The sequence below is a fragment of the Rhineura floridana genome, chromosome 3 (assembly GCF_030035675.1).
Source record: "Rhineura floridana isolate rRhiFlo1 chromosome 3, rRhiFlo1.hap2, whole genome shotgun sequence".
In the NCBI taxonomy this organism is placed as follows: domain Eukaryota; kingdom Metazoa; phylum Chordata; class Lepidosauria; order Squamata; family Rhineuridae; genus Rhineura; species Rhineura floridana.
In genome coordinates this window covers 178,432,157-178,447,205 of record NC_084482.1, presented here as the reverse complement: position 1 = coordinate 178,447,205, position 15,049 = coordinate 178,432,157, and positions in this window count along the sequence as shown.

The following is a 15,049-nucleotide window of genomic DNA, read 5'->3' as shown; positions in this document are numbered from 1 at the left end:
TCTCGTAATTCCTGACCATTGGCCATGCTGGCTGGGGCTGATGGGAGCTGTAATCCAGCAACATCTGGGGATCCAAAGGTTGGGAAAGGCTGTACTAAAAAAGCCTGTTCGGTCCAAAAAGGAAAAACAAAGGAAGAATTTGGAGCTGTGTGCTCTTATGCTGAAGGATTATTCACTCTCCCAAGAGCAAATGTAAAACAAATCAACCAACAAACTAAGACTGGGACCAGATAGCTTGCTGTTTTTTTTCTTTTTAAAGAGCTACATGACCACTCATGAAGTTCTGTGGATCAGCACTTACTGGTTACTGCACTATCACAAATTAAGGTAATACATGCCCTGGTCACCTCTCGATTGGACTACTGTAATGTGCTCTATGTGGAGTTACCCTTGAAAACGACCCGGAAATTGCAACTTATGCAGAATGCAGCGGCGCGCTTACTTACCAACAGCCGCCGCCGTGATCACATTACGCCGGTGTTATTTGATCTACACTGGCTGCCGGTTGTTTTCCGGGCCCGATTCAAGGTGTTGGTATTAGCCTTTAAAACCCTGTATGGTTTCGGCCCAGTTTACCTGAAAGAGTGCCTCCACCGCCACCAATTATGCCGCCCGACCAGATCAGCCACGCAAGGCCTTCTCTCAATCCCACCAACCAAAACTGCTAGGTTGGTGGGTACTAGGGAGAGGGCTTTTTCTGTGGTGGCCCCCACTCTCTGGAACTCCCTCCCGTTTGATCTCCGACATGCCCCTTCCCTGGATGTATTCCGCAAGGCCCTGAAGACGTGGCTATTTCAACAGGCTTTTGAGATCTTTGGGATGGGTTAATCCTCATGACTTTGTCATCTATTATATGCTGTATATGTAAATGTTTTTATAAATGTACTGATGACTGTCCAGTATTTTATTTATTGAGATTAATGTGACTGCATTTGATACTATTGTATTTTATCCCATTTTAATGTATGTCGCCTAGAGTGGCTATCTGCCAGATAGGCAACACACAAATTAAATATTATTATTATTATTATTATTAAGAACTTTTAGAAAAGTAGAGTGGGCACGAGAGGAAGGAATCATGTTACTCATCAGCAGTGCTGTCACAGACAGTATCCAACAGATGTCCATGATGGTCATACAACTCATATCACACACATTTGTTGAGGAGTGCTTCTGCACAGCTGGTTTTGGCTTCATTAGGGCATAATTTCACGCACTACAAAAAAAAAACATGGAAAAGAGATTTGACTGTAATCAAAGTACGACAGAGGGAGTGTGTGCACTGCTTGCTACAGCAAGTCCAGAATGTTTTCATGTTTCTAAAGATATTTTGTTCCAATCTAATAAGGCAGATCTATGTGCAAAAGCATCCCTGAACATGCATCCCTCATATGGCTACAGATGCACATCCGGATGCACATCTCTACCTGCATTTTGATATTTATCTGCACCACTGACTTAGCTAGATATATCTTTGATGTGCACCTCTATCGAGGCCAGTGCATTAGAGCTGAATTGGAGCCTTTCGCTTAAGATGTGTGTCATCATTTATAATGCCTTTTATTTATGCTTATGTTTTAAAATACGCTCTAAGTCACTTGGGGACCTGTGTGTAACAGGCAGCTAACAAGTCTAAATAATAAGAACAACAATTTACAACAACAACAACAGTCTCAGCAGCAACAATGTACTTCCATTACAGTTTCTTTATAATGCAGTGGAGACCATGAAATCTTCAGGAAATAAAGCTCTCCTGTCTGTTGATATCTGAGAAGATGTTTATATCTGACAAGCTCAATGAATGAGGGAGAACCTGGATGGACAGAATTATGTTCTTCATGTTGGCAAACCTTTACTTCTCTTGACTGGCCTCAGGACATAATCTTGGAAAAATTACATTTCAATTCTAGCTTGTTGTTGATCCTTGAAGTGCCAGGAAGGAAAGATGTTAGTAAATATTAGCATTTCACACACCATGGCTATGTTTCTTTGTGCAGCAGCAGAGGACAGCTGAAAGAACTTCTTTGGAAGAAATAGTTCTACCTGAGCAAATTGTCTACTTCTGCTGGCAGTAAAGACATCCCAAGTCTCGGCAAACCAGCAAACAAAGCATTTAACATTATTGTCATTGTTGGCTGAAGCTATAAAGTAAGTCTTGGGTGTCAAAGCAATGCCAAGGTTAGTTTTGTTTGACCGTCTAATAAAGATTCCACCTCTTCTCAGGACAGAGATGAAACGGAAAGACAGTTATATAATGGCAATATTAAATTCAATAAAAGGATGTCCAATGGCTCTGTTGGCATTTTGCCACTTGAGGTCATATTTTATTGTTAGCAAGCCACCTCAGTATACACTCTGCTATCTTTTTGGTGCCTTTTGAAGACTTTCCTCTTTCAACAAGCCTTTTAAGTTGAGACCTATCCCAGTCTGTGTCTGTGTTAGAATTGCTTGCTAATACGTTTTTTTTAATAATATGTTTTAACCCTTTTTAAAAAGATGTTTTTTAAGCTTTTAAAAAATGTTTTTAATGTTGTTTTGTTTTAATGTATTTTAAGGTCTGTTTTTATGATGTTTTAAAGTTTTTTTAGCATTATTGTTTGCCGCCCTGGGCTCCTGCTGGGAGTAAGGGCAGGACATAAATCAAATAATAAGTAAATAAATAAATGTTTCACATACACATGCTCTAGGGGTTTCATGAATTAGAATCTTTAGACAGTGGCAACAGCTCATCTTGGCAAATTTACCCAGTAACTTACCCTCACACAGGTCTTAAAAATGGAGATCTTGTTTATTGCACACACACAGAGAATCCAAATATACACATTTAACATTTCAGTGAGGAATAGCTCAGCAACAATTATTTATTTATTTATTACATTTATACCCCACCTTTCTTTCACCATGGAACCCAAGGCGGCATACATGTTCCCAGGCGGTCTCACATCCAGGCACTGACCAAACCCAAACCTGCTTAGCTTCAGCAAGGTGGTGGCCTTATGTGCCTTCAGACCATAACCTGGGACAATTCATATCTATTGACATCAATGGGGAATAACTCAGTAACAATATGCATTTCCTTAATTTGGGAGAATTAGTTAATTCTAATTACAATTAAACTAACACACACACAGAGACACAACATACACACAAGAAGGAGCAAGCATACAAAGCATAAGAGGAGATGGAGGGGGGCGTTGAATTCAGTGCTGCTTTGGAAGACACGTAGCCTGGTCTCTCTCTTTGGACTCATGTTGGAGACTAGGCCTCAGTCATGTGCAGGTTGGCAGGGAGGACCAGAGAATGGCTTCCAAAACACAGTCACATATACACTCAAATATTAGAAGAAGGGGAAGGTGTGAAGGCTACAATTTGCAGGGAAAGCACCACCATAATATAGGGTAGAGAGCAAGTGTCACCTTTCCCAGCCCTGCTGGGCAATCCTAAAGAAGTTGAACTGGGGTGTGTTGACACTCCTGCATCAAGCAGCAAAATAGTGAAAACAGCAGGTGAGAGGGAGCCCCAAAATGGCTTCTTGGCAATGGAGTCAGATCCTCAGTCTTGGTTGGCAGCACGACTGTTTCAACAAGTGATTTTGGATTAGAACTGGGCAACCAGAACCAAGAGTGGGTTCAGGAGTTTTATACCTCTTGGACATAAGCTTCAAAGCAAATGTCAAAATTGATTGGATCAAAGGAGTGTCATTCAGTAGAAGAGACCAAAATGCTTATTTACAAAGCCATTGTATTACCAACCTTACTGTACGCCTGTGAAACATGGACCATCTATAAACGCCACTCCCAACTTCTTGAAAGATTCCACCAACGCTGCCTACGGAAAATTCTGCAAATTACTTGGGAAGATAGGCGGACTAATGTTAGTGTATTGGAAGAAGCAAAGACCACCAGTGTTGAAACAATGATCCTCCAACATCAACTACACTGGACTGGCCATGTTGTTCGAATGCCTGATCACCGTCTTCCAAAGCAGCTACTTTACTCCCAACTTAAGGATGGAAAACGGAATATCAGTGGACAGCAAAAGAGGTTTAAAGATGTTCTCAAAGCTAATCTAAGAAAATGTAACATGAGCATCGAGAACTGGGAAGCCTTGGCCCATGAGCGTCCCAATTGGAGGTCGGCCATTATCAAAGGTGCTATGGACTTTGAAGAAGCACAAGTACAGGGTGAAAGGGACAAATGAGCTAAGCGGAAGGCATGTCAAGCAAATCCTCATCGTGACCATCTTCCATCTGGAAACCTGTGTCCTCACTGTGGGAGGCTGAGTGGATCCAGAATTGGCCTCCACAGTCACTTACGGACCCATTGTTAAAGACCTTACCCTGGAAGACAATCTTACTCGGCCATGAGTGATAGCCAATGAATGGGGAACTTTGTGTAGTCAGGATGGGGTGGTTCCCCACCTTGACAGGTTTTTCTTTGGCAGAGGCAGGTGGTGGTAATCACTCTGATTAAATTTAGATTTGAACATAAGATGCATAGGAGCACTTTATGACAATTATTTCTTGGATTGCATTGCAAAAGGTCATGCCCTGTGCATATGACTGGCAACACTGGTTCTGCTAAGGTGACTAATTTAAATCCTCAGACTGCTTTTTCCATTAGGCCTCCTGCAGCCTTTATTGCAAAGAGAACCAAAGGGAATCCATTTTTTAAATCATGGGTTTAAAAAATCCGTAGCCACCCTGGGCTCCTGCTGGGAGGAAAGGCGGGATATAAATTTAATTAACAACAACAACATATAGGCAATATTGAAGTGGAGTGCCTCCCAGGCTGATAAGCCACTCTGGCAACATTATTTATTTCTTACATTTTATTTATTATTTATTACATTAGAACTTTACCATAAGAGCCCAGAATAGTTACAACAATTTTAAAATACAACGTTAAAAACAGTTAAAACAGATTACAATCAAGACATTTGGGTGGGTCCTAATACATAATACATTTATTTTATTTGTTTATAAAGTATTTGTAACCCACTAGCTCTTTAGAAAATATCATAGTTGTGCACAATAAAAGTAATTATAACATCAAACAATACATAAAATCATAAGATACTGAACAAATTACCAACACTAAATCTAAATAATTCTCTAAAAATGCTTGGCAAAACAGAGACATTTTTATCTCACTTTCCTCCACAGAGCAGAGGAAAGTGTAAATGATTTAATATCCATTTTATTCTCACAAACAACCTTGTAAGATAGGTGAGGTTGAGTGGGTAAGTGACTAAGGGTCATTGAGTGAGATCAGAAAAGAGTGGGATTTGTTCCTAGATCTCTCTGGTTCTAATCCAATGCTCTTACCACTATATCACACTGGCCTCTCAATTTTTGTTCTTTAATAAGACCACATAAGTGGAGAAGGATTACATGAATTGTTTACCTCCTAGTGAGAGTTTCTTGTAAACAAGCAAAAGACTGGGCTGTGGACTCCTGGCATGACTACAGAGATATTTAAGGATCCATTTCTGTTATTCACAGTTTATGTGTTTGCTAAAGCAAAAGCACAATTGCTGTGTAAAATGTGGGGCCACACCAGATACGGTACCAACGTATGGGCCTTAATACCTAGCATGCCCACGGACTGATTGATTTGAAATACTGTTGCTGTAATACACAGTAAACTAAGGATAACAAGAGAGGGCCCAAAACAGGGATAGGATGGGGAAGGGAAGGTCATTGATAAAGGTCTCATCCTCAGCAGGGGAAGGAGATACAGAAGGAACAGAGGATTGTAAAGTTTTGCAGGTTGAAAAACATGGAAATGGACTGCCTTCAAGTCGATCCCGACTATTGGCTACCCTATGAATAGGGTTTTCATGGTAAGTGGTATTCAGAGGGGGTTTACCATTGCCTCCCTCTGAGGCTAGTCCTCCCCAGCTGGCTAGGGCCTGCTTAGCTTGCCACAGCTGCACAAGCCAGCCCCTTCGTTGTCCACAACTGCCAGCTGGGGGGCAACTGGGCTCCTTGGGACTATGCAGCTTGCCCACGGCTGCACAGGTGGTAGGGCACGTAACCCCGGAGCCACTCGCTGTGGGGATAATCTTTAGCTGGCCCTAGACACCCAGGAGACACGACCGGGGATTTGAACTCACAGACGCTGGACTCCCAGCCAGGCTCTCCTCCCCACTGTGCTACACCAGCTGTGTTTTGCAGATTAACATGTATTTATTCATTCCTTCATGCAATTATTTTATATTCTGCCTTTCAATACAAATCCTTCCAAGACACCTTACAAGTAAACTAAAAATACAATTAATCACAATAAGGTAGTATCAAAGCATAATGATGTACTAGGATCCTTCCCACAGGGCAATTGGTGTCTGTCTGTGTGTGGGGAGAGCAGTCCAGCTGAGGTTTATTTATTTATTTATTATTTGATTTATATCCTGCCCTTCCTCCCAATAGGAGCCCAGGACGGGAACAAAAGCACTAAAAACACTCTAAAACATCATAAACATAGACTTTAAAATATATCAAAACAAAACATCCTTCAAAACATATTAAAATGAAACATCTTTAAAAACATCTTTTTTAAAAAACAAAAAGCTTTAAAAACTTTTTTTTTTTTTAAACCCTTTAAAAATGCATTAACAAGCAATTCCAACACTGACCGAGACTGGGATAATGGCTCTGCTTAAATGTTTGGAGTAGACTCTGATGTTCTTTGACTGCATTTTCTTCCTCATAGACCCGTTGGTGGTAGATCGCTGTGTAAGAAAGGGGAGCAGTCCAGCAGGAGCAGGGTGGTGCATTTTTGCTCGTTTCCCACTCTCTCCTGTTCATTCCCACAGGGCAGTTGGTACGGTGGCCATGTGTTCTACTTTGCAGAGGACATTCCTCTATTTGAAGGCCTTTCCAGTCCAAGTCCAGTTGAAAGATAAAGAGCCGTAAGACCCCTTGAAGTGGCCCACCAACAATTTGCACCTGGACAGCAGCCTCCATAGGCACACAGGTCATCTGGACAGTTTTCCCCACTATGACAAGCTGTGTTGCGTTTTCATTTACATTAGAGTAACTATTTTTAATTTGCATCCGTCACATAAATTAGCACATGCAAACTTTTATGTAAATCTGTGTCATCTTTTGTGCTCCCTATCCCCGACCCCGATGTGTAAAGTGGTGACTTTAGCCATTCGAGTGAGGTGGGGACAAAACCTAGTTTTTTGTTATAATCCTACCCCCCCCCCCCCAAAGGAAATCTACCATGAGAAAAGTTTCCTTTCTGAAATACAAGATTAAATTATCCATATCTGTATTAGACAACACTCACCATTTCATTGCTTCATTTTGTACACTAATCCAACCAGCCTCTGCAGCAGGAGATATGAAACAGCAAGGGCTTCAGGGAAGCAGGGCCCATCGGCTGAGAAGGACAAATATACAAGAATGTCATTTGCTACAAGGTAGGAGTTGTAGATATTCTTCCTCCAGTTTCATTTTTATACAGCACTGGTCAATTTCACAGCCCATAGCAATACTGAATGGGGAAATTGGAAACCAGCAGAATCGATTTGCAGAAGTGAGGTTTTATTTTCTTTTACAGCTCTCTCATCAGAGTTGCTATCATTCCCGTGTTATGTGGTATTATTATCGAAAGAAGCCTGGGCATTGCTGATAATTGCTAAGAGAGTCTGAAGCTGTTCTCTTAAAGTAGAAATGGAACCACATTGTCACACTCAAAAAGGTGCTGGTTCTGAATGTTTCTTTAGGTTGTCAATAATACATTGGAAGGGTCAATGCTTAAGTTCTAAAATCAGGAGCCCATCTGAACTGGCACAACACCTGGAAGCCTTTTCTGCTAAAATTGGGAGTGTGCACTGGGTTTGTATGGTGTTGCCCAATAATCAGGGGAAGGCACTCTGCAGCTGTTCAAGGGCATCCCATCTTGGATACTGTTTCATGTCCTGGATTTATGTATTTATTTATAAAATGTGATTTCTGTCAGGCGGAAACTTTAGGTGTTGTACAACTAATGGCAAACAATTAACGAAATAACAAAATAAATAGTTTTAATTACATAAAACAAAAACATAAATTGGTTAAATAAGCACAGAAAAACCTTACTGGTCAGATTAGATAAAGGTCCAGCATCCTGTCTTTTCATCATGGCCAGCCAGATGATTCTGGGAAGTCCATCTACAGGGTGTGAAAGCACTTCCCATCCCCACCCCCATTGCCACCCAGCAACCAACCCTCCTTGCAGGTCAGCACTAACGTGCTAAACTTCTGCCCAATTCAGATTTGGTACAGAATTTTCCATTAAATTGCTTATTCTTTATCACCAAGGATCGGATTTTTATGTAGCAATTTTCCACTGCTATTTTTGAAAACTTTTTTTAAAAAAATCAGCCTCTAAAATATTAAGAACAATAATTTCATTTATATGCTTCTTTCTGTTATCAATATTTCCTTTCAAAATATCAATACTAATATCAATATTTTTGGGAATGGGGAAAAAACTGGATTGGTAAAAGCAACAGATAACAGATAAAGAACAAACTTGAATCGATAGCTGCCTGTTAGGTCAACAGAATGCTTTCACAGAATCATAGAATAGTAGAGTTGGAAGGGGCCTATAAGGCCATCAAGTCCAACCCCTTGCTCAATGCAGGAATCCAAATCAAAGCATTCCCAACAGATGGCTGTCCAGCTGCCTCTTGAATGCCTCCAGTGTCAGAGAGTCCACTACCTCTTTAGGTAATTGATTCCATTGTCGTATGGTTCTAACAGGAAGTTTTTCCTGATGTCCATTCGAAATCTGGCTTCCTGCAACTTGAGCCCAATATTCTGTGTCCTGCACTCTGGGACGATCGAGAAGATATCCCGGCCCTCCTCTGTGTGACAACCTTTCATGTACTTGAAGAGTGCTATCATATCTCCACTCAGTCTTGTCTTCTCCAGGCTAAACATGCCCAGTTCTTTCAGTGTCTCCTCATAGGGCGTTGCTTCCAGTCCCCTGATCATCCTTGTTGCCCTCCTCTGAACCTGTTCTAGTTGTGCTCCTCTGAACCTGTTCTTTCGACGTGGCACTGACCAATGGATCCCATCCCTAGGTAGCACAAGGCATTTTGCTGCCCGAGAAGCTGCAGTAAAAAACCCCATGTCAAAGTGCATAGTACCCAATATCCCCTGAGTTATTTTAGCACCTGAGCCAGAAAAATCCCACAATTACCTCTACACCTCTCTGGTAGAAATAATACAGTAAAAATAATGTAAATAACATTTGCTGCCCTTTGACGACACCCAAACAAATCAGCTGTCAGAGGCAGTTGCCTCACTCTACCTAATGGTAGGGGTGGTCCTGCCTTCATGGATTTCTTTAGTCCCATTAAATAGAGCAATCTTAACTAGTGGCCATCAGCACATCCTGTGGCAGTGAATAACAGGTCTGTGCATGGACACCCGTTCTGATTTGTGGCTCTGATTTGGTATGAACAGATTCACACCCAATCAGGATCTTACAAATCTCTTGAAATCTCATTAACTTGCTTTGCAAAACAAAATGGCTATAACTTTATTGGTTTTTGACACAGGGACATGAAATTTGGGGATATGATAGCCCCTATAGATGGAATTAACTTTGCTATCAGGTAAATAGCTCAAGGGGATTTCACGCTAGCTACTTTTAAAATTTGCTTTTTCAGGCCAGTTCTCATGCTCCTGCGTTTGCCCACTGAGTTTTTTAAAAAAATAGCTTTGCGACTATACTAGATGCATGTAGGGACATGAAATTTGGGGACATGGTAGCCCCTATGCATGGTAGCCCCTGCAAAATGTCAAGGGGATAGCTCCAGGGGTTTCCATGCTAGCTGCCTTTACATTTTAAAATTATTTAAAATTAAGATGGACATAATGGTTTTGGTTTTTTACATAGGGACTTGAAATTTGGACACATGGTAGCTCCTATACAGGGGATTATTCTTTAAAAAATCAGATGGCAACTGCCTGGGTTTTCATGTTTGCCACCTTTAAGTGTTGTTTTTTCCATGAATGTTTATTAAAGACCCTGTCTTATAGGGGGCAGATTGCCAACAGCAGTAATGGGTGGGGAAAATATTATTTAATATTAATAATATGTGCTGTGGTTAGCAATGGGAAATAATAATAATAATAATAACAACAACAACAACAATTCTGAACTCAGAATGCTGGCTAATATGCCCACAACGTTTGCATGGCTAATAATAAAAACGTAAAATTGTGTAACCATACAAGCTGGCTGTTTCTTATTGTTTGTAGTTAGCAACTGGAAAATAATGATGATAATAAAAAAGATAATTCAGATATTGTTAATAAAAATGATATTCAGCATGCTGGGGCAAAATATTAACAATAATTCTTAGCAATGAGAAAAGGATAAAATAAAAAGACAATAAACATTGTTTAAAAAGTAAGAATGGATTGGGATTGATTGGGAAAGGACAGAAACCAATCACAATCTGAACAAATGCCAACCAACCCCCACCAAACACTTTCTAAGAGACAGATCTTACAAAAGATTTCTGCATTTTAAAACTCCACTCCAAGACTTCACCCCCTTCAAGCACGTGATCAAAGAGTGTGGGGTGAGGTGCAGAGCTTGGAAAATTTACTTTTTTGAACTACAACTCCCATCAGCCCAATCCAGTGGCCATGCTGGCTGGGGTTGATGGGAGTTGTAGTTCAAAAAAAAGTAAATTTTCCAAGCTCTGGAGGTGATAGCATTCTACCCTTCCTCCTCTTCTCTGATGTTGTCCTTATATGGGTTTGTATCTAATAATTTTCACACCCTGTCTGGCTTTATTAGAGACTGTTTTGAGCTACCTATTTGTACAGATCTACTGTGTAGAGGTTTGTGACTGCTTCAGCACAATCCACAATAGGAACGAGTAGCAGGAGTGGATGGCATCCAACGAAGCAGGAGGAGGGGGGGGGACCCAGGATGCCAGAAGGAAAAGGCGTAGATGATGAAGTTCCAAATGGATTTATTAAAAATAGTAAAGAAAATATGCATATTTTCTTTACTATTTTTAATAAATCCATTTGGAACTTCATCATCTACGCCTTTTCCTTCTGGCATCCTGGGTTTCCCCCTCCCCCCATCCTCCTGCCAGGATATAAATAGGCCCAAAAAGGCCTGATTTGTTTCGTGATTTCTCCAAATCCAGTGCACAGCCCTAGTGAATAAGAAGTTTGGTACTTGAATGGAATTCAGTGGTAGCTATTGCCCATTAGGAATGGGAGGGCAGAAGGCAGAAAGGCCAACTGTAGGTTGGTAACATAGTTCAAGATTTTGTATGAAAAACCAGCAGTTTCACATTTGTTTAAGAACCCTCTAGATATGTCAAGTTGTTGATTTTTCTTTTTTAAGTAGCCCTAGAACTTCATTGCGTAGTCGTAGAATAGCAAACAATAAAACAGTACCTGATCGCTGACTGCTATTCCACCTCGATCATAAGGGCAGGATTGGTTTCTCTTTTCTGTCATCAGTCACCATTCTTGTTGCTTATTCATTCATTTCTAATTAGTTAACACCCTTTCTGAAACTACTGTGCTTAAAACTGAACACAGAACTCCTAATGACCAGATCAGTACTATTTATTCCTCAGCTTTAGATACATTGGTTTTTATTACAACCTCAAGGCTGGTAACCTTGCAGCTGGATTACTGCAATGAGCTCTATGTGGGGCTGCCCTGGGCCCTGGTTTGGAGGCTCCATCTGGTGCAAAATATGGCGGCCAGATTGCTAATGGGAACACATGGCCGACAACATGTGACACCACTTTTAAAACATCTGTACTGGCTGCCCATCCACTACCGAGCCAGGTTCAAGGTCCTTGTATTAATTTACAAAGCCCTGAACAAATTAGGTCCAGGGTATTTTAGGGACCGTCTGAACCCTTATAATCCAGCTCGATCTCTGAGATCATCTGCAGGAGTGACTTTGAACGTCCCCCGAGTTGGTGAGGCACATTTAACATTGACATGAAATCGAGCCTTCAATGTTATTGGTCCACTTCTCTGGAATGCTCTGTTGACAGAGATTCAGCAGGCACCTTCCTGCTGAAAACCTTTCTGTTCTGCCAGGCTTATGCAGGCAATTAAGAAGATTTTTTTTTTGCAACAGTTGACCTTTGTTTTTATTGTATTTTTAATGTTTTTCTCCTGTGGTGGTGGTGATTTTTAACATGTTGTAACCTGCTTTGATGTTTTTAATGAAATAGAGGCATACAAAGTTTTTTATAAAATATAAATAAAATCCTGAATTGCACTTTGACTTCTGTTCAGTTTGTTTTCTACTATAATTCCCAAAGCCTGTCTGGCGATGCTAATGCTTAGCTTACCTAATCCAAACTGAAATCAGGAGTGCATATCATCTACGTACAATTGCATATATGATCTAGAACACTATATGGTCCAAATCCATGCATACAGCTGCAATTTTTTCTTTTAAAACCCCTCCCATAATAATTACACAGCAGATCTCATTTTGTTCCTCTCACCTTCCAACTAAGGCCGTTTTTTTTAAACAACAACAACAACTGAGGGTATATATGAACGTCAGCACTAGGAACTCCTCCAGATGAGTGGTTTTTATTTTTGCAGGTGTATTCTCTCACATGCCATTGATGCAATAATAGCATATTAGTAGTGGATTTATAATGTACTGTCCACACATCATTCCACTTTATTAGTTGTTATGAGATATTTCCCCAGTGTTACTGCATTACTGCTGTCTGGAGGGGGACTCTTCGGCTATAGCACGACAACAACAAAAACTGGAACATTTGTGACATAAAAAGTTACAGGATTTCAGCAGGAAGTTAACATGACATCCATCAACTGAATATGAAGTCACCCAAAAAAGTTGAATAGTATTGAAAGTGGGATCACATTTAACTGCCTCGATACTATCATGAGCACAAATCATCATGAACGCACAATAAAAAGTATGTCTGGAGGGGCTCTGAGACTTGGTGTTTATTCATAGATTATATAGCCACAACAGTGGCTGTATACTATAGCCAGCGGGGATTTTTCACATTCTGCAATGTTAAATTGAAAATACCCCCCATGCTATTCTGATGCTTCCCATAAGCTCATTTCAAAACAAAACCTTACATAACTTATAGTCCTGAACTCAGAAATGCTTGCTTAACAACCCTGTCAATTTTCATGGCGATACACAAAACAGTCAGAGAGAATAGACAGTTCATAGTGTAAAGAGAGAAAAACCTCAGAGCCCTTTTGGACTTTTTTCTCTGAGAGTTCTCATAATCTGTTGAAATTCATTACAAATCAGCCATGTTCACAGAGTACCTGTAATCCTAATACTGACGTTGCCCCATACTCTGACCTTCATCTGCTGCAGTTTAAAAGTTTAAAAAATGCCTGGCTGATTTTTAATTAATTTAATAAATTTTGGCTGGGACCCAATGATAGCACAGAGCATGCTCAGTAAGAACCAACTGTCAGAGTTCTAAAAGCCTCCCAGCTGCTGGGCTTGGCTAATCAAGGGGCCACACCCACACCAGACTTTGATTTCACGTGAGACAGTCATGGCTTCCCTCAGAGAATCCTGGGAAGTGTAGTTTGTGAAGGGTGCTAAGAGACTCCTATTCCCCTGAGAGAATGGTTTAACAGTCAGCCACTCTGACTGAAGTCTGTGAGGGGAACAGGGCATCTCCTAGCAACTCTGAGCACCCTCCACTAACTACACTTCCCAGGATTCTTTGAGAGAAGCCATGACTGTCCAAAGTGAAATAAAGGCCTGGTGTGGATGTGGCCAGGGAAAGCTTTGGTTTAAATTTGGGTGGGAGGCTACATGTGTCTGCTGTAGAATAAAAAGGTGGGGGAAAGGCTGAAAAAGAATGATTCTGTTTACAATGTTTTCCTTTTGGAAAGGAAAGGGGCTTTCCTTCTGCCCAGTGCCCACCCACCCAATCTCCTCCCCTCCCACTCCCTGCCCCTTCCCAGGGTCAGTATTGGACTACAACCTGGGAGATCAGGGTTCGAATCCCCACACAGCCATGAAGCTGACTGGGTGACCTTGGGCCAGTCACTGCCTCTTAGCCTCAGAGGAAGGCAATGGTGAAATCACCTCTGAATACCGTTTACCATGAAAACCCTATTCAAAGGGTAGCAGTAGGTGGGGATTGACTTGAAGGCAGTCCATTTTCATTTTCAAACATGATTGCATAGAAATAAATCCCACTGAACTCAAAAAATATGCAAATGATCAAACCCACCCTCCCTTCTCCTTCCTCCTATCCCCTCCTCTTGCCCCTTCCATCCCCCTTCCTTTGCCCCTCACTCCCCATCCCCTTCCAATCCCCTCTTTCCCCCTCCCCTTCCTCCTCCCCCCCTCCCCTTCCTCCTCCCCATGGTCAGTTTTACCTACCTTAAACATGATTGCACAGAAGTAAATACCGTTGAACTCTATAAGCATGCAAATGATCAAACCTGCTCTCCCCTCCACCTTCCTTTGCCCCCCTCCAATACGCTCCAAGAATTTGGTAACATGTGCCTCTGAGCATATGGTGAGTGGTGGCAACACCTGCAATCAGCCCAAATAATAGAAAGAAGACATGTGCTGTGCTGATCTTGTTTTAGCAGGGAGGAAGCAACATTATTAAGACAGTTGATATAGTTCAGATGGTCACTTTGAATATGTCTGATTTCCTTTGCAATTTTAGTGAAGTTTCCTATAGGAAATCATTTTCTTGTTTCTGTTTCTGTGAATATGTGAAGTACAGCAACACTTTGCAAAATGTACACTAAAAAAAACTCCAAACATAATAATGGCACTGACTTCTGCAGAATAGTCTCCAGTGGACCTCAGGAGTGTGTCAATTTGCGCAAGATCAAACAGTGGGAGGTGAAATATATTCTAACAAACTGCTATGTGTGCTGTATGTTTTTAATTGACCGTGCCCACCTTGCCTTAAATGAAGTGGTTTAAACATAGCAGGCTGAAAATATGCATCCTCTTTTTCCCAACAGCTAGAGTCCTTGCTGAAGTAGCAACATATTGGAATCAGTCTG